The 21,054-nt window shown below is 46.1% G+C and overlaps 1 pseudogene across 1 annotated transcript in view; it reads left to right on the top strand.

Moving 5' to 3' along the window:
* Nucleotides 1-20,244, top strand: part of LOC306652232 (CCR4-NOT transcription complex subunit 4-like) — a 98,587-nt pseudogene extending 78,343 nt beyond the window's left edge. Inside the window, exons 9-10 of the transcript in view lie at nucleotides 11,923-12,078; nucleotides 20,158-20,244. The product of the transcript in view is annotated as a CCR4-NOT transcription complex subunit 4-like (transcript). The remainder of the gene's footprint in view (nucleotides 1-11,922; nucleotides 12,079-20,157) is intronic.
* The last annotated feature ends 810 nt before the right edge of the window (nucleotides 20,245-21,054 follow it).

Genomic DNA, 21,054 nt, shown 5'->3' with positions numbered 1-21,054 from the left:
AGACTCTGTCTGCCAAGGGAGCAGTCCACAAACTCTAACCAAGGACCCTCACTGAAGGAGCCTCCTGGCTCCTGGAGGTGACTCCAATGACTGAGAATGTGCGGTGCGGGTGTGCAGGAGGGAGTTGTTATATACCAAAACTGAACCTGTCCCCTTACTGACAACTGGGCCCCCTTTAGCAGTCCCTTTCAAAATTGCCCCCACCCAATGGACCCTGCCTCAAACCAGGACCTTGTCACTCCTTTAAGATCCCCTCACTTAGACCCACACACCTGTTCCTCCACAAATGGGTCCCACCCACACAGACACCTCAATGTAGGCTGCATACAGGGAGGATCCTCACACCAAATCCAGCCCTGCAAAAAGCCTAAGACACCAGAAATACCCCCTTACCTCTGGCCCCACATCCCCAAATTCAAGGGTCACACCTCTAGCCCTCAGGCAGTAGACCACCAACCTGGGTGAACCTGCTTCTAAAGCGCTGGCTCTTGTCAAGAAAGAGAAACACTCTAGACGCTGCTGTTCCCCACCCAAGGTGCGTGCACCCTACCTGGGGGGGTTCCTAGCACCTACCTCCTTCTTCGAAGTGCTAGGAGGCAGTGGAGGCTCCTGTGTCCAGGAGGCAGCGTCAGCGGTGGAGTTGGCTCCTTCACTTGGGACCTCACGATGGTGGCTGCTGAGGCTCTGGCGCCCTGGATGCAGCTGCACCAGTGGAGGCTCCAGTACCCTGGACGCGGCGGTAGTGGCTCCTGTGCTCCAGCAGCAGTGTCCTGGAGGCAGAGTGTGCGGCGATGGCGTCCCAGAGGCAGCGGAGTCCCAGAGGCAGCAGCATCCCTGGAGCAGGCGGTGGCGGCGGCTGCCACTCTGGCGAAGGCAGCAGCTTTGACTTCCTCGCTCTGGCTTCCACTCCTCTGCTAATGGCGGCATGTAAAACGGAAATGCACTATTGGTTAGGTCACATGTTCCTGCTCTTCCCTCACTTCCGTTTTCCCCTAAGGGGGCGTGGTGGCAGAGAAATTTGGACCAATGGCGTTGCTACTTTTCCAAACCCTTATTAGCATAAATGTGAACCAATAGCATTTACCCAAAAGGTATATATATCCTGCTAGCTGCTGCCCGTTCAAGCTGGAAGCTGCTGTTCAGTGTTCTTCCGGAGGTTTTGTCTTTTGGACTCAGAGAGCAAGAACCCTGCAAAAGAAAATTGGTCATGAGCTTCTGCCTTCTGCTGAAACATCAGCAGGCAGAAACTGCCACTTACGAGGAACCCACCTACCAGTACAAGCAGGAAACTACTTTCACTACAGGAACCTTTTAGCAAGGTATGTATACTTATTCATATTCATCAATGTAGATGAGATTATATTTTCTTCATATATAATGTCATACATGATAGTTATTCAAAATAAAATGATTTGAAAAATAGACACAGGCAGGACTGTGGTTATAGCTACATGGTAGAGCACTTCCCTAGCATGTGTGAAGTACTGGGTTCAGTTTTCAGCACTACATGTAAATAAATAAAGTAAAGAAAATCTGGAACATTCTTTCAAAAATATGCTTCATAAATCATACAAGGATCAAGTTAATTAATTGTTTTGGCTTTTCTTACCTTTTTATTAAATTTTACAAATATTTCTATATTGAATGTGTCACTTACAGTAAGGTATACAGGAAGTTTTGAGGAAAAAATATATGCAGGTGAAGATACTGAAGAAGAATGTTCTATATTTTCATTATATTCTTCATAATTTAAACATAGGGCTATATTTTTTTCTAATCTTATTTTAAGTAGAAGAAATCAGTTCAGAACATACCCTGTGAATTCATCCTGTAGTCTTCTTGGCTTCTTTTAACTAATGAATTTATCTAAATAGCAGTCATTACCCTATATGGTATGTTTAATTACTTGGCAAATCCATTATCACAATTTTAAGATAGAGTTTATAAATGCAGAGACTGACTGAAAAATGATGTTCAATTAATTAAAGTAGAAGTAATGAATTGTTATGTACCTTGTTTGCCTTCCATGATAGAATTTCAGCATTTACAATTCTACATGTCATTAGAAAAAGATCTGAAACACGTTAGTATTTATATGTAGGTGTGTGTGTGTGTTTGTTTGTGAGCATGCACGTACAATTTTTCAGGAGCCTATTTTGAAATATTTAAATTAAAGGAGGCTCTGAGTTCATGAAAAAATAAAAAGCACTTCTTATCACTCCTCATCTCTTCATGTATTTTTCAAGACTGGGAATATTTGTCAAGGTTGAAGAAATTTTGGCAGTTTATGGGTAGCTATAGGATTAATGAAAAAGAAACTCCATATCTCGTGAATCTCTGAGTGATGTGCAGTGTGCTATTCACATGAACCATGTAAGTTTGCAATAGGGGAAATGTCTGCTTTCCTTAGTGAATGTTTGAAATGTACTTCTCAAGATACTGTAAATTTTTTCATCTGTATTTTTTCTTATTGTGCACTTGCTGCTGCCCCCACCTCAGGTTTCAAAGCAGAGTTAAAAGTGGGACCCACCTTATAATATAGACTACCCTAATTTCAAATGTTTTGGTTTATTTTGAATGTAATTTACATTATTTACCAAAGCCCTCCAACTATTAGTGGCTAATATTTTGAATCATCTTGTTTCGAACTGGTAAAATGAATTTTTTGTCTTTTTTTATTGTAAACAAATGGGATACATGTTGTTTCTCTATTTGTACATGGAGTAAAGGCATACCATTTGTGTAATCATAAATTTACATAGGGTAATGTTGTTTGATTCATTCTGCCATTTTTCCCTTCCCCCCACCCCTCCCACCCCTCTTTTCCCTCTATACGGTCCTTCCTTCCTCCATTCTTGCCCCCCTCCCTAACACTAACCCTAACCCTAACCCTAACATTAACCCTTCCCACCCCCCATTATGTGACATCATCCACTTATCAGCAAGATCATTCATCCTCTGCTTTTTTGTGATTGGCTTATCTCACTTAGCATGATATTCTCCAGTTTCATCCATTTACCTGCAAATGCCATAATTTTATCATTCTTCATGGCGGAGTAATATTCCATTGTATATATATGCCACAGTTTCTTTATCCATTCATCAATTGAAGGACATCTAAGTTGGTTCCACAATCTGGCTATGGTGAATTGAGCAGCTATGAACACTGATGTGGCTGTATCTCTGTAGTATGCTGATTTTAAGTCCTTTGGGTATAGGCCGAGGAGTAGGATAGCTGGGTCAAATGGTGGGTCCATTCCAAGTTTTCTGAGGAATCTCCATCTGCTTTCCAGAGTGGCTGCACTAACTTGCAAACCTACCAGCAATGTATGAGTGTACCTTTTTCCCCACATCCTCGCCAACACCTATTGTTGCTTGTGTTCTTGATAATTGCCCTTCTAATTAGGGTGAGATGATTTGCATTTCTCTTATTACTAGAAATGTTGAACATTTTTTCATATATCTGTTGATTGCTTGTACATCTTCTGTGAAGTGTCTGTTCATTTCCTCAGCCCATTTGTTGATTGGATTATTTGTATCATTGGTGTAGAGTTTTTTGAGTTCTTTATATATTCTGGAAATTGGTGCTCTATCTGAAGTATGAATGGCAAAGATTTTCTCACACTCTGTAGGCTCTCTCTTCACGTTACTGATAGTTTCCTTTGCTGAGAGAAAGCTTTTTAGTTTGAATCTATCTCAGTTGTTGATTCTTGCTTTTATTTCTTGTGCTGTGGGAATCCTGTTAAGGAAGTCTGATCCTAAGCTAACATTTTGAAGATTTGGACCTACATTTTCTTCCATAAGATGCAGGGTCTCTGTTCTGATTCCGAGGTCCTTGATCCATTTTGAGTTGAGTTTTGTGCAGGGTGAGAGATAGAGATTTAATTTCATTTTGTTGCATATGGATTTCCAGTTTTCCCAGCACCATTTGTTGAAGAGGCTATCTTTTCTCCATTGCATATTTTTGGCCCCTTTGTCTAATATGAGAAGAGTGTATTTATTTGGGATGTTGTCCATGTCCTCTATTCTGTACCATTGATCTACATGTGTATTTTGGTACCAATACCATGCTGTTTTTGTTACTATTGCTTTGTAGTAGAGTTGAAGATGTGGTATTGCGATACCCCCTGCTTCGCTCTTCCTGCTAAGGATTGCTTTAGCTATTCTGGGTTTCTTATTCTTCCAGATGAATTTCATAATTGCTTGCTCTACTTCTGTAAGGTACATCATTGGTATTTTAATTGGAATTTCATTAAATCTGTATAGCACTGTAGGTAGTATATCCATTTTGACAATATTAATTCTGCCTGTCCTAGAACATTGGAGATCTTTCCATCTTCTAAGGTTTTCTTTAATTTCTTTCTTAAGTGTTCTGTAGTTCTCATTGTAGAGGTCTTTTATGTCTTTTGTGAGATTGATTCCCAAGTATTTCATTTTTTTTGAGGCTTTTGTGAATGGGGTAGTTTTCCTAACTTCTCTTTCTGATGGTTTGTCACTTATGTCTAAAAATGTATTGGATTTATGAGCATTGATCTTGTAACCTGCTACTTTACTGAATTAACTTATGAGTATTAAGAGTTTTCTGGTGGAATTTCCGGGTTCCTCTAAATCTATGATCATGTCATCAGTGAACAGGGATAGTTTGAGTTCTTCTTTTCCTATTGGTATCCTTTAATTTTCTTGGTCGGTCTAATTCCTCTGGTTAGAGTTTCAAGGACGATGTTGAATAGAAGTGGTGAAAGAGGGCATCCCTGCCTTGTTGCAGTTTTTAGGGGCAATGCTTTCAGTTTTTCACCATTTAGAATGATATTGGCCATGGGCTTACCATAGATGGCCTTTTCAAGGTTAAGGAATGTTCCCACTATCCCTATTTTTTCTAGTGTTTTGAGCATGAAGGGATGCTCTATTTTATTGAATGCTTTTTCTGCATCTATCAAAATGATCATGTGATTCTTAACTTTAAGTCTGTTGATATGGTGAATGACATTTATTGATTTCTGGATGTTGAATCAACCTTGCATTCCTGGGATAAAACCCACTTGATCTTGGTGCACTATCTTTTTAATAAAATTTAAATGCAATTTGCTAAAATTGTGTTGAGAATTTTTGCATCAATGTTAATTAAGGATATTGGTCTGAAATTTTCTTTCCTTGAAGTATCTCTGTCTGGTTTGATATTGGCTTCATAGAATGAGTTTCGGAGGATTCCCTCCTCTTCTATTTCATGGAATACTTTGAGGAGTATTGAAATGAGCTCTTCTTTAAAGATTTTGTAGAACTCGGCTGAGAACTCATCTGTTCCTGGACTTTTCTTTGTTGGTAGGCTTTTGATGACCTCTTTTATTTCATTGCTTGAAATTGATTTATTTAAGTTGTGTATGTCCTCCTGGTTCATTTTAGGTAATTCATATGTCTCTAGAAACTTGTTGATGTCTTTGAGGTTTTCTGTTTTTTTGGAATATATATTTTCAAAATAGCTTCTAATTATGTTTGTATTTCATTCGTGTCTGTTGTGATATTTCCTCGTTCATTCCAAATTTTAGTAATTTGAGTTTTCTCCCTCTTTCTCTTTGTTAGTATGGCTAAGGGTTTACCAATTTTGTTTATTTTTTCAAAGAACCAACTATTTATTTTAATTTTTCCGATTGTTTCTTTTGTTTAAATTTTGTTGATTTTGGCTCTGATTTTATCTATTTCCTGTCTTCTACTACTTTTCGTGTTTGTCTGCTCTTCTTTTTCTAGGGCTTTGAGCTGTAGTGTTAAGTTGTTTATTTGTTGATTTTTACTTCTTTTGTTGAATGCACCCCATGAAATAAATCTTCCTCTAAGTACTGCTTTCATATTGTCACAGAGATTTTGATATGATGTGTCTTTGTTCTCCTTTACTTCTAAGAATTTTTTTTTATTTCCCTCCTGATGTCTTCTGTTATCCATTCATCATATAATTGTGTATTTTTTAATCTCCAGTTATTGGAGATGTTTCTGTTTTTTATTCTGTCATTTATTTCTAATTTCAATCCATTATGTACTGATAGAATAAAAGGTAGTATCTCTATCTTCTTGTATTTGATAACAGTAGCTTTGTGGCATAAATATGGTCTATTTTAGAGAAGGATTCATGTGCTGCTGAGAAGAAAGTGTGTTTGTTCTTTGTTGAATGGTATATTCTATATATGTCCGTTAAGTCTAAAGCGTTGATTGTGTAATTGAGATCTATGGTTTCTTTATTCAATTTGTGTTTGGAAGATCTATCCAATGGTAAGAGAGGTGTGTTAAAATCGCATAGTATTATTGTGTTGTTATCTATTTGATTTCTGGAATTGAGGATGATTTGTTTGACATTCATGGATGAGCCAAAGTTCGCAGCATATATATTTATGATTCTTATGTCTTGCTGATTTATGCTTCCCTTAAGCAGTATGTAATGTCCTTCTTTATCCCTTCTGACTAGTTTTGACTTGAAGTCCACATTATCTGAAATGTGGATGGATACTCCAGCTTTTTTGCTGTGTCCGTGTGCATGGTATGTTTTTTCCCATCCTTTCACCTTTAGTCTATGGGTATCTCTTTCTATGAGATGAGTCTCTTGCAGGCAGCATATTGTTGGATTTTTCTTTTTAATCCAATCTGCCAGTCTATGTTTTTTGATTGATGAGTGCAAGCCATTAACATTCAGGGTTATTATTGTGATATGATTTGTATTCCCAGTCATTTGACTCATTTTTGTTTTTTGACATGGTTTGGTTTCTCCTTCATTTGGCTCTTCCTTTAGGCTAGTTCCTCCTGTTGCTGATTTGTCATCTCTTCCTCATGGAATATTTTGCTGAGAATGTTCTCTAATGCCGGCTTTCTTTTTGTAAATTCTTTTAGTTTTTGTTTATCATGGGAGGATTTTATTTCATTGTCAAATCTGAAAGTAACTTTTGCTGGGTATAAGATTCTTGGTTGGCATCCGTTTTATTTCAGGGCTTGGTAAATGTTGTTCCAGGCCCTTCTAGCTTTTAGGGTCTGGATTGAAAAATCTGCTAACATTCTTATTGGTTTCCCCTGAATGTAATTTTATTCTTTTCTCTCATGGCCTTTAAAATTCTGTCTTTATTTTGTATGTTAGGTATTTTCATAATAATGTGCCTTGGTGTGGGTCTGTTGTAATTTTGTATTTTTGGAGTCCTTTAAGCCTCTTGTACTTGGTTTTCCATTTCATTCTTCAGATTTGGGAAATTTTCTGATATTATTTCATTGAATAGATTGTTCATTCCTTTGCTTTGTTTCTCTAAGCCTTCCTCAATCCCAATAATTCTTAAATTTGGCCTTTTCATGTTATCCCATAATTCTTGTAGATTCTGTTCATTATTTGTTACCATCTTCTCTGTTTAACTTTGTTTTCAAGGTTAAATATTTTGTCTTCAATATCTGAGGTTCTGTCTTCCACGGTTATGCTTTCTATGGAGTTTTTAACTTGGTTTATTGTTTCCTTCATTTCAAGGATCTCTGTTTGTTTTTTCAGTATCTCTCTATTGAAATGATCTTTTGCTTCCCATATTTGCTCTTTTAACTGTTGATTGGTGCGATCATTTAATTCCTGCATTTGCTCTTTCATCTCCTCCTTCAATGCCTGCATTTGCTCTTTCTTCTCCTCATTTGCTTCCCTGATTGTTTTAATTATGTACATTCTGAACTCCCTTTCTGACACTTCTTCTGCTGTGCTCTCATTGGGTTTTATTGATACAGTATCTAGGGTTTTTGGGGACATTTTCTTCCCTTGTTTTCCCATATTGGTCAGGTATCAGTGGGACTCTGAGATATTGCAGATTTCCTCTTTGGCTTATAGTGTCCCTGTAGATTTCCAGTATATCACCTCCCAGCCTTCTGTAGCCTGAAGTCTTGGAGGAACTTGATAATGCAGTGCTTCTGAAGAAAGCTGCCCCTAGCCCGCTACTGGGTCCAGGGTTGGGGCCTGGTTCTGTGTGGAAATCCTCTCACTTGGTGGTCCTGCTCCTAGAAGCTGATTATATACAGGGCCTGCCCCCACCTGAGGGAGCCAGGCTGCTAGGGGAAAGCCTCTCCCTGTCCAGCCTTTCTCCCAGAAGCTGCCTGAGGGATGGGGCCTGCTGCTGCGTCCGGGGCTTGGGGTTGGCTCTGTGCAGAAAAGCTCTCACTGGACGGCCTGCTTCAAGAAACTGGCTGTGGATTGAGCCTGAAACCGGAGGGAATAGGGCTGCTTGGGGAAGTCTCTGGCTGCCCTGCCCTAGTCCCAGAAGCTGCCTGTGCACCAGGGCCACCACTGGGTCCGGGGCTTGGGGTTGGCTCTCTGCAGAAAAGCTCTCACTGGGCGGCCTGCTCCAAGAAGCTGGCTGTGGAACAAGCCTGCCACCAGAGGAAGCAGGGCTGCTTGGGGAAGTGTCTGGCTGCCCTGCCCTGGTCCCAGGAGCTACCTGTGTGCTGGGGCCCACCGCTGGGTCCAGGACTTGGGGTTGGCTCTGTGCGGGAAAGCTCTCACTGGGTAGCCTGCTCCAAGAAGCTGGCTGTGGATTCAGCCTGCCACTGGAGGGAGCAGAGCTGCTTGGGGAAGAATGTGGCTGCCCTGCCCTGCTCCGAGAAGCTGCCCCTGTCTGGGCCTGCCACCCGGGACGAGCTTCACCCAGTGGGAGAGACTCACTCCATGGCTCCATGTTGGTCCGAGTCTCTCAATACCTCCTCTTCTTGAATCCTGGGTTCTGGAGTGACAGGAGATGCAGTCACCCTCTAGTCTGCCATCTTGGGTCTTCCATGAATTTTGCTGTTGCTTCTTATTGGTGAAATGCCCATTCACATTTTTCGCTGGGTTCTTCTCCTTATTGTGTTGTAGGGCTCTTTATATATCAGATCCAAATCCTGTGTGAGTTGTGTGTGTTAAAAAAATCTAATTTGCATGTATCTTTGCAATTTCCCTATGGTTTTTTCCCCTCCAAGGAGCAGAGGTTCTTAATTTTAAAATAGTCAAAGTTAGGACTTCAATCCTATCCAGGGACAGCTTTGGATACCGTGTGCAGCCTGCGGCTGTAGAGGAGGAATCCAGCTGGGGCAGGTTACATTTGCTGCACCCCCCCGGAGCTCCCGGAGCACAGGTGGTGAGAAGCAGAGGGCTTGCGACTAGCCCGAGGAAACTTCAGTGCCTGGTGAATGTGGCAGCCTAGGTGTCAGCATATTTTATCTGACCTCATTGTGGAAAAGGCAAACATTTCCAAGTTAATTCCTGAAGATTTTGTGTTAAATCATCCATCAAAAGAAACATATTGAAGGAACCAGGGCACCCTACCACACAGGACAGACTTACTCATGGGTTGGCAGGCCATTGCTGGATCGAAAACTGCACCACCAAACGTGCACAGAAATATGTGTGAAAATGGAAGGTCTGGAGGAAGGCCAGTGGCATCGCTCCCTGTATTCCTGCAGCCAGCGGGTGCGGGTTTAATGTAGCACAGAGAGCCCTGCTACTTATTACATTTGCTCCAGTCCCACTGACTATCCCACATGATTTTATTAGGGAAAAAAGTGACAGGCAGCGTTATTTCTTTTATTTTCAATGCACATAAGCTGGCACTAGGTTCCCTCCTCCTGCCCTCCTCCCGCCCGGGCCCTGCTCTGGGAAACAGTGCCAACCTCAGCACTGGGCACCTGACTCTGTGTTATGAGAAGGAGGGCGTCAGGGGGAGCATCCTGTGAGGCGACTGCTCTACTTTACCTCAGGGCCCACTCGTAGGCAGGTGGACACAGGATGCCCTGGGGCCTCGGAACCCGGGGTGCAGATCCACAGAGGTGAGGCCCCTGGACTCAGAGCCTCTGCCCCTGAGGATGGCAGAGGGAGGAGAACAGGCCTCCCACCATCATCCCCTGGCCAAGTAGTTCACCTGGCAGAGGAGGCATGGGGGCAATGACTCCACCAACACAGTCCCCCCAGGACCCTCACCCAGGTGGGCCCCTGGGGAGAGCAGGGAGGGACCCCACTCCAAGCAGCTGCTCCTGGGCAGCAGGGAGAACAGCTTCTGAACACTAACCAGGGACCTGGGGATTGGGCTGTTGTGATCCCACTTGACTGGGCAGTGACACAGAGAGGTCAAGGCGCTTGCTGAAGTCACACAGGGAGAGTTTTGGAGGCCAAGCTCTGCCACACAGGACACTATCCCAACCCAGCCACTGACCAGTTACAGGGCTCCTGGCTGGGGAAACCCTAGCCCAGGACACAGAAGCATAACCCCTGCTCCTGATCCCTGGGGGGGCAGGTGCTGATTCCTGGTCATTGACACCTTTGGAACCAAGCTTGCATACAACCACGAGAAGTATGCCACGCTGCACCGCTGCACACCAAGCAGTTCGTGACCACATTCCGTGAGTGCCGGGGCAGGGGGTGGAGATGGAGGTGGGGGAGGCCGCCCTCTTCCTCCCTGTCTCTCCTGGGCACAGTGGGATGCAGAGAGGAGCCTCCCTGAGGACAGGGATCAGGGAGAGGGTGGCCTGTGGGAGACCTCCCCAAGGCCAGGAGGACCCTGAGCACACAGTACAGAGTGAGGGGTTTGGTGGCTTTCCAGGGACACTTGCTTGGACCGCCGTGATGGGTGGCGAACCAGCAGGCCAACTTTTCCAAGCCAAGGGTGTCAGCAGAGTCCTGGGCCAGACTGAAAGGTCATGGTGCAGAGAGGAGAGGAGCTTTAACCACTGAGGCTGTGCTGGGAGGGCAGAGTGAGGCCACCTCTCACCCCTGTCTTGGGTCACTGACTTGGGCTTTGGGTTTAAATAGATGAAGGGAGGGGGCGGGGCAAGAGGACCACATAAATAAGCAATCTTGGTTCACCTGCAGCCTCTTGATCTCTCTGCTGGTCCTGTGTGGAGGCGACTCTGAGGAGTCCCCAGTGCTCCAGGGGACAGTGCGGGGCAGTGGCTGGAGACGGGTGCAGCTGGCAGTCAGTGTCCCTGCAAATCTCAATGACACCTTAGCTACTTTCTCTTGGTGGGGATAAGATAGGGTAGGTCTGTCCTGCAGAACTAGCTGTTAGGTGAACCCTGTTTAAATGACCAGCAGGCCGCATGCAGAGCTGACCAGGGTGGGGCCTGCCAGTGCTGAGCGTTCTGCTTTGAATGGGACTCTAGAATACATGTGTACACTGCCCTATGAGATGCGGTGTACTGAAAATAACCTAAACTTCCCTGATAGCTGGGGTGGGTTCTGCCTCCCCAGTGCATGGCACACCCTTGGAGGATGCTGAGGTGTGCAGAACTCCTGCTGTTCAGTGTGAGCCCTGCTGGGAATCTGCCTACTGTCACCTTTAACTGTGACTGTCCTCACTCTGCCCTCCAACAGCATCTAACTTGTGGCTCTCTGAGAACTCTGGGCAGGAAAGCCAGATAAGCACCCTTGTTAGGACTGGGTCTAAATTAAGAGCAAAGTCCTGAGGGACTGGCGAGTGAAGGTATGGTCTCTCTTTAGCCCGTCAGATGTGGCGTCTCCTTGGGAGCTTAACTGCTATTTCACCAGGTTCTAGGCTGTCTCTGGGGGTGGTAGATGGAAGGATGGGTGGATGGATGGAGGATGAAGGAATGGGTGTGTGGGGGTGATCTGAGCTCCTGAGAGCTCTGCAGCTCTTCAGAGGTACTTGGGGTCCTTTGAGGGTTAGAGGAGGCCAAGCAGATATACCTGGATTAATTTAGTGTGCGGTCCTGTTGGCTTCCTTTGGAAGAAAAATTGCGTGACTAAAAATAAATGGAAAGCCTCTGGTTTAGTCCAAGCTCTGGAGCTCACTGATAAAAAATTGAGAACCAGAGTGGAGAGGGGCCTTGCCCAGGGCTGCACAGCTGGCAGAAGGCCACCCCAAGGTGGGGCATCTGCTGTGCTGGCACTGCTGAGGACCTGAGATGAGGCTCCACCTCCTCTCCCTCCTCCTCCAGGGGAAGGAGAAGTTCCTGGGCATCCTGAACAAGCACATGGAGATCCACGGCACTGTGTACTATGAGAGCCAGAAGTCACCTGAGGTCCCTGCCTTTGTGAAGAACCACAGCCACTTGCCGCAGCCTGAGTTCCAGCAGCTGCTGCGCAAGGCCAAAGTGAGTCCCCCAGCACACTGTCCTCACCTTCCTGGCCACAGGTGCCAAGGGGGCCACCCAACACGTCTGCCAGGGTGGCCAAAACCACACGTGGCCCCTTCCACATGTGGACATGCCCCAGCGTGCTCTGCTGCCTGAACCCTGTGTCCAGTCCTCCAGGGGACTGGCCAACATGGGATGTCCAGCAGGCAGGGGAGAGCCTACAGGGTCAGGGACCTGGGAAGGGCCACTGGTTAGGGAACAGGAGCCAGGCAAACCTTTTGGAGATATATATATATATATATATATATATATATATATATATCACAGTTTCTTTATCCATTCATCAATTGAAGGATATCTGGGTTGGTTCCACAACCTGGCTATTGTGAATTGAGCAGCTATAAAATTGGAGAATATCATGCTAAGTGAGATAAGCCAATCTCAAAAAACTATAGGAAGAATGATCTTGCTGATAAGCAGATGATGACACATAATGGGGGGTGGGAGGTGTTAGTGTTAGGGTTAGGGTTAAGTTTAGGGTTAGGGTTAGGGAGGGTGGCAAGAATGGAAGAAGGAAGGACTGTATAGAGGGAAAAGAGGGGTGGGATGGGTGGGGGGAAGGGAAAAATTAACAGAATGAATCAAGCATTACCCTATGTAAATTTAGGATTACACAAATGGTATGCCTTTACTCCATGTACAAACACAGCAACAATATGTATCCCCTTTGTTTACAATAAAAAAATAATGAGTTCAGAGGGAAAAAAATAAAATGCTTGTTAGTTGGCAAGTTACAGTGGAAATTCATAAAGTAAGCATTCAATACAAGAAATGGGAAATTAATACTAGAGAAATGGAAGGACAGAAATAATAAAGACAAGGACAGTAATTCAAGGATAGAAAATAGACAAAAGAAAGAACTAGCAAATGTGCAGTGGATTCTTTAAGAAGATAAAGTAGATAAGCTTTTGGAATTAAAGATAATGAAAAAAAGGCAAAAAACACAAGTGAACATTATCAGGAAGTCACAAATTCACAGTAGAATTCATTAGAAAAATCTTAAAAACCCATGAGCAACTTGATGTAAAAAAAGTTACAGCAGATGAAATAGACAAATGTGTAAAATTATCAACTATCAAAACTTTCAAAATGTAATAGAAAAAAGGAAACCTGTGTGTGGTATAATAAAAATAAATATTTGGTTTTTCATACCCAGATCCAAGTTCAGAGCTGCTAAAATTCTTGGGATTTTCCTGAGTGAAAAGAATATCTCTTGTTCTTCTAGAGTTTGGGCTAATAAGGTGAAGCCTGGTGGCACCCCTGTGGCTGGTCACAGGGAACTGGGGCCTTCCAGCTTCATTCCCTGACCTCCAGAGCAAGGAGAGGGGCAGAGACTGCATTTGTTCACCAACATTGATCACCAATATCCATCACTGCAAATAATGAAACTTCAGTACCACCTTCAAGGATTTCCTGGGTTGTTCAGTATATTTGGGTGTTGGGACGGTGGCACACTTGGGAAGGGCCTGGAAGCTCCATGCCCTCCTCCCCTCAGGCCTCGTCTCTGCACTTTTTCCATTTGGCTCTTCTGAGGGGTCCTTTGTAATTGCACTGTAATTAGAAGTAGAATACTTTCTTCAGTCCCAAAAGTCATTCTAGAGAATCACTGGACCTGGGTATGATTGCAGGAACCTCCAAGTTTGCAATCAGGGGATGGGGGTGCAGGCAACCTGGGGCACCTGCCTAGCCCCATTAGCATCTGGCGCTGGGTGGAACCTGTTGTACAGGACTGTCCCTTAACTTGTGGAATCTGCATCAACTGTAGAAGTCAGTATTGAATCAAACTGTTGGGCATTGTCTCCTCCAGATTTATATATTGAAATCTGAGACCCAGTGTGATGGCATTAGGAGGTGGACTTTGGGGAGGTGATTCAGTTATGAGGACATGAAAATAACTCAGATTAAAGGCCTAAATGTGAGAAGGCAAAATGTTAAAAATATGGAATTTTTAGGAGAAAATATAGGAGAATGTTTTTAGGACATTTAGAGAAAGATGTAGTAAGATTCCAAAAGTATAATATACAGAATAAGAAATAAATTTAACTTGAAAAATTTAAAGTTCATAAGCCAAAAAGATATTGTGACAAAGTAGGAGGACAAGCTGTACTCTGGAAGATGTTTAAAAACTACCACACTGCTCAGGTAATATGGGATGGGTGGAAGGAAGGAAGAAGGATGGATTGATGGATGGTTGGATGGGTGGGTGAATGGATAGATGGGTGGATGGTGGATCGATGGATCAGTGGATGGATAGACAAATGGATGGGTGGAGGGATGAGTGGATGAGGGAACTGAAAGAGAGGTATTTATTTAATTATTCTGCCTGTCCTGGTAATGGGAAGGAAGACTGAGTGGGTTTTGTTTGCTTTTACTGTTTTTACATAGGGTATTAATATAAAATCTAAAGTAAAGTAAGGCAGATCAGGAGACATCTGCCATCAGAAAGACAAGTTTTATTCACAGTTCCCAGAGATGGAGGACACACACCATGGGAAGTGGGTAAAGAAATGGGGGAGCACCAGGGTCTGTCACGAGACAGAGGGAGGGAAGGGAATTGTGGATGAGTGTCTTTATTGTGGTTCTCCCACAAAGGAATGGAAAAAGCAGGTCAGGCAGGCTTAGACTGGCTAGTTTGAGTAATTTCCGGGTGCTGTGGTGCATGGGACTCTACCACCTCTCTGGTACCTGGCCCTGGGATGACAAGGGCAGTGTCACTTGTGGCCTCCATGTGAGCCCAGTAAAGGAGATGGTGGGGGTGCTGCCTTGGGTGGGCTGTTGTGTATTTGGGAATCATGCCTCCTGAGTGGGGGTGGTATGGGGAGGAGGGGAGGGAGGCAGTAGGCCATGGCAGGTGGCCCAGGCAGATCATGCAGTGGTCTAGGACAGGTCACATCCAGCGATCAGATGCAGGGCAGTGGTGGAAACCAAGTTTGCAGGACCCAGAGCATGGTGCCTGACCCCTCCCCTCCCTGTCTCTTTATCTCTGTTTCCCAGTGAATGGCTGCCCTGTCTGTAGCCTCGGGACATAGGATGGAATCAGAGTTCCAAAGCAAGAGTATACTTATTGACGTACCTTAGTTGTGGAGCCTGGCACCCCAGGCCCAGCAGAGCCTGCCCAAGCCCTGGTTCCTGCCTTCACCTGCTGTGTCAGATAAGGGACAGGCTGAGGGAGGCGATGCCCACGCCCCACCCCAGCCTCTAATGTGGATCAGCCCATCTCTGCCCACTTGCCTCACATGCCAAGACCGGCTTGTTTCCAGAACACTTTTCCACCAAGCCTCCTACATGCACAAAGTGCCTCTGGCTTGGGTGAGTGAAATCTAGCCTGGACTGATCTTTTGATTATTTATCTGTGGTGCTGGGGATGGAACCCAGGGCCTTGCACAATGTCCCCAAATTACTACGTGCCAGCCCTATGGACTGCCTTGTAGTAGCAATTTTGCGACATTCAAATGGCAAACCAGCTGTTAGGTTTTCTCCTGGGAGTGGTGTTCTGACACAGACACTCCAGTGGCCCATGACATGCAATGCCCAGACCAGCATGGGGGTGCCTCAGCCCACTCTGTCTCCAGCATCCACTGTGTGAGTAGATGACCTGGATGAAGTGGCTCCCCCAGGCTTCAAATCAGGGAGGTCACTCCCTCTGGATTCACCCGGCCAGGCCTGGATTCACCCACCCAAACCTGGAGCCACTAGGAAGCCTCTGCTACTTGGGAACATTTGCTCAGTCTCCTAGTGAGCCCTGTTACACAGCAGGCACTTCCCGGGAGCCCAAGTGTAACTAACAGAGTCCCCTTCCTCAACTGCCTGCAGGCCTGAGCATGATAGAAAACCAACCACTCAACATGGAAGGAGCAGGAACAGCTCTGTCATTTGTAGTCCCTGGTGCAAAATGCAAACCCAGGGCCTGTGATCAAAAATTACTGAGAACTTCAAGTCCACGAGGATAGAACAGTGAGACCAACACAGGGTCCCTGCTTGAATACAGCTGGCTTTGGGGAGGAGGCAGGAGGCCAAGGTGTGTGGAGAAGTTGTATCTACCCAGGCAGGGGGAGATGGGACAGGGGTGAGGGCCTCAGGGAGGAGAGGGAGGCACTATTTAAATCCTGTTATTGCAGAAATAATATCAGAGCCTTGGAAGATGAAAAGTTGTTACCAGGTGGGAAAAGTTGGGACTGGGATGGAGCAGGTGAGTAATCCAGGTAGACAGTAGCCACTAGAAGCACAGGAAGTAGGAGGCTCTGGTCTCCCCAGATCTGCAAGCAGCTAGGCCAGCCGGAGCAGAATGCAGAGGGGCTCAGATGGCAGATCTGTGCCACCTGACAACTTTCCGCACCCCTGAGCAGCTGGAAGCTAGGCTATTTTCTCAGAGCTTCTGGAGGTCAGGAACTGGGTGTGGCTCAGCTAGGTCCTTTGGCTCATTGGCTCTCACGGCTCACAGTCAAAAGATGTTGGTGGGTTGGAGTCATCTCCAGGCTGGCCTGAGGGAGGGTCCACTGCCAAGCTTGCTTATGTGGCTGTTGGCAGGATTCAGCTCTTTGTTGGCTGGTGGCCAGAAGCCTCCCTCAGTCCCTTGCCCCATGGGCCTCTCCACAGACCCACCCCACTCCAGTATGACAGAGGAGAGAGACTGGGGTCAGGCAGAGCCACAGTCTTTTTATGACCTAATATTGGAAGTAACAGTCCATCACTTTTGCTCTATTTTCTCACGAGAAATGGGGTGTTAAGTTCAGCCCACACTCCTGAGATGGGGGATCATCATGCCACTAATGGGGCCAGCCTGTAACACCCAGGGACTATATGAGATTCAAATCCAGGTGTTTCTCTGGGGAACAAAAAAAGGGTTACAGGTGTGGTTAACACTTGTATCAGCAGACTTTAAGTAAAGGAGAAGAGCTTTGATAATGTGGGTGGGTCTCATCCCATCAGTCCCAGCCTCAAGAGCCAAACTCAGCTTTCCTGAGAGGAGGGAATTCTGTGTCTGCTCCTGCTTGAGTCTATAGCCTGTTGCCTGCCTGTGCACTTCCTTAAAATAAATCTGTTAATATTTACACATACATATTCTATTGGCCCTGTTTCTCTGTGGATATGGGCTCATGCCTGGGAGGAAGCATCATGGAGGCTGTTCTGGAGGCTGCCCTGCTGGTTCAGCTTCCTGCAGCTGCTGTAGCAGAGTGCTGCAGACTGGCAGGCTTGCACAGCACAGATTCACTTCCTGTCAGTTCTGGAGGGCTCAAGCCTGACATGGTGCCCTGGTCAGGGTTGATGTCCTTGACTTGCAGATGGCTGTCCACATGTGTCTTCCCTCACAATGTGTCTAGAATCCCTATTTCTTCTCATGAAGACACCCACCAGTCAGGTTGGACTAGGGCTGGCCTGAGTGACCTCATTTTGACTTGGCTGCCACTGTAATGACAGTATCTCCAGGAGGGACCCATGGGGGGGTCCAGGGGGAAGATTAACTGGCCCCAAATGGAACTGAAGAAGAAGATGTTCAAGCACTGGTGGGTGTTGAACCAAGAGAAGCAACTGAGGCATTAGGTGGTCGGGGCTGTGATAGATGAAGGGCTGATCACATGGCATCGCCTCAAGAAGTGGGCATCCAGTGCACGTGCCAATGTTACTCTCTCAGGGAAGAAATGTGGAAAACTCCTGCTGCAGATCCAGCTTGCTCAGAAAGAAAAGGCAGCAATGGAAGCAGAAGTCCCTTCAAAACCAGCCAGGACTAGTGAACCACAGCCCAAACGATGAAAGAAGATCAAATCCCCCCCCCACACCAGGATGTAGACATGGAGAATCTTGAGAATGAGAGCTAAAGTTCTTACCTCTTCTGCCAGATTTTCAACTGGAGCCAACAGGATTTGGTGGCTATTTCAGAGGGTTTTGAAGAAAGCATTACCTGCTTTCACTCATCCCCATTCCTCTTACATGATGGCTTACTGACTTCCCCTGGAGGGACATTTTGGGAGGGAAGAGGGTAGAAAAGAAAGATTCAAGAGAGCCCAACTTCTGTTTATAATAAATCCCTAGAGCTTTGACTGATGTGTGTGATAAAGTACAGAAATGGCAGATGGGCCATGGAAAGGACTATGGGTGTGGATGGAGATAGTCTAGAAACACAGACTTGCTTGAGCAAAAATAATGAGGAGCTAATCTTTGGTGACCTGGTCTCTGGTTCTCTCCAACTTTCCATTTCTGACAATAACAGAGGTTATTGTAGGAATGATATGGGGTAAGGATCCTGATCCCAGTCTTGCCTTGGCCCCTGTGTGACCAGGATGGGCAGGTCACTTTACTTCATGGTTCGTCTTGCTTCCTTCACTGGATTATATTTTTAATCAAATAAATACAAAACATTAAAAAAAAAAAAGACTATATCTCCAAATACAGTCAGCCATAGGTCCTAGGGTTAGGATTTCAACATATGACACTGGGATACCCAGATCAGAGTATCCACAGACATACTGCCCGATTACCACAGTCTGTATGAGTTAGCATAAGCGTCCACAACAAAACACTATGAACGAGTGTCTTAAAACCCAAACACACTTAGGTTCTTACAGTGCTGGAGGCTGAAAGTCTGAGGACAGGGGCGAACCTGTTGGGTCTGGTGAGGGTTCTCTTCCTAGCCTGTTCACATGGAGGAAAGAGAAGGTGATGAAGTTCTCAGGTGTCTCCTCTCTGGGCACTAATTCCATCATGAGGGCCCCACCCTCACATCTTCATCTAACCCTAATCACCTCCCATGTTCCATCTCCACATAGCATCACCTCAGGAACTAGGGCTTCCACGTGTGAATTTGGGGGCAGGCACCCTGGGGTTGCTGTGGCTCATACAAAGTTGAGCTGCCATTGTCAGTTGCCCACCAATCCCTTCCTGGGCCAAGAATCTCCAGGCTGGGGACTACCTAGGCAATGGCCACTGGCACTGACAAGCCTGGTCAAGTTTCCCTGGGGCTTGGGTACCATCTGCTGCCTAGACTGAGAGAGGTGCTGGTCATAGGAAGCAAAGCCACCTGGAAGCTGGGAGCTTGTTGAGGCTGCAGTGAGGGGAGGAGGTGATTCCAGGGAGACCCCACTGACCCTTTTCAAAGGTTCTTGTCTTTGATACCCCATCCTAGGGTCTTCTCCAGCAACTGAGTTATCAGGTTGCACAAAGAAACCCCCCAGAACGTTCCTGGCCTTTGGCATACATGCATTTCCCCAGTTCCACTCCTACCTGCTGCCCCGCACTCCCTCCTGGGGACTCCACCCACCAATGGTAATGTTTGGATAACTTCCCTGCCTCCATCCTATCCTTGTCCTTGTCCTAGCTGTGGTCTGTACCCCCAGATGGGGGAGGAGGCAGCCCTGGTGCTGGGCTGGCCCCTGTTAACATGTACTGCCCAGGGCTGGTGAGATCTTTAAGACCCCCAAGGCCATTCGATGGGCTGGGGCCAGCTAAGCCACAAGCAGAAATGGCAGCCCTATGTGTGGAAGCCTGTGCTGATGGATTCAGAGTGCTACCCCATACCACCGCCTGACCTGGGATTCCTTTGGTCAGGTCTCACTGGAACTGTTTCTGGGCTTTCGCTGGTTAACACTATCCCGGCCAGGCCCTGTCTGGAGCACTGCATGTCCTACTGTCCTTTTGCACACTTCTCTGGAACCGATGTTCCAGGAAATGCAGAGACATTTGAAAAGAGAATCAAAGCAAACCTCAGGCCCAGGATAAGCAAACCCCAGTACTTAGCATGTTGGATCAGGGCATGAAGCCCAAAAACTAAAACACACAGACAATGTGCATACACTGGGATATTTAGATAAAATCACGTACATTTATTCACATGACAGGAATATGTGCCTACTAATATCACATGTTTTGAAAGCACACAAACATACATTGATCAAAGTTGCAAAAATCTGAAGTGCAGCAATCAATGCTGATTAGGTTCTTACTTTGATTAACAAAAATAAATATCAAATTTACAGAGAGGTGCCCAGGAGGGACACTGGCTGAACCAGGTATGAGACTACTCTCATCTTTGCTGGATCTCAGATCAGAATGGTGTTTCCTGGGAAGCAGGCCCTGCAGGTGGACAAGGCTGGCCTGCCATTTACCTGTAGAACCCTACATGTTACCTGAAGGTAGGTGGCTCCCAAATCTACGATGGCAGCCCTGACCCCTCATTTCCCCTGCCCCCCCCCCCGGCTGGTTGCCAGTGCTTAGGCCCAGTGACACCCAGTGAGGTGCAGGCTCCATGCAAGGCCAGAGGGAGTCAGCTATGTCACCAGTCCCTGAAAGCCCCTTCCGGCCTCCTCTAATCCAGCCCCGTGCTCTGGGCTTCAGGTTTGGTCCACTCTGGATGAGTTTTCTTCAGAGCAGTATTCAAAGGACTAGAAAAATGGGTCCCTCTCTAGCCACATCTTTATGCCAGGAGACAGGCAGTGGCAAGGGACTGTGGGGTTCTCCTGGGGCAGCCACAACAAAGTGCCACAAAATGAGTGGCCAGAGAATGCATGCTGTCACAGTGCTGGAGGCCAGAGGTTGGAAAGCAGGAGTTGGCAAAGTGGGCTCCCTCGGGGACCCTGGGAGGGGAGCTATTCCAGGCTGTCCCAGGGGACACTCCACCTCACCAAGCCACAGCTATGCCATTTGCCTGTCCTTTCTATAAAGGAGAGAAGAGGAAAGCAGAGTAGAATTCCCAAACTGTTCTGGGTCACTCCAGCCTGCAAGCACCCCTGCTCCTTCCCGTGATTCCCTGTCCTGGCAGCACAGACGAGATGGAGGGCACTGGGGAGCCCTGCAGTTACACTGAGTGCCATCTGTCTGAGGATGGCTTCCTCGGGCTGCCACATACCAGGGGCATGAAGTCCCCAGGAATCCTGGGGGGCTGACAAAATGGTGGCTCTGCAACCAGCAGCTGTGAGGCCTGGGCCAGGTGATTCCCCTCCA

This window comes from Sciurus vulgaris (assembly GCF_902686455.1).
Source record: "Sciurus vulgaris genome assembly, contig: HiC_scaffold_152_arrow_ctg1, whole genome shotgun sequence".
Classification (NCBI taxonomy): domain Eukaryota; kingdom Metazoa; phylum Chordata; class Mammalia; order Rodentia; family Sciuridae; genus Sciurus; species Sciurus vulgaris.
Note: the sequence above shows the minus strand (reverse complement) of the source record. Positions and strands in the feature narration are given on the sequence as shown.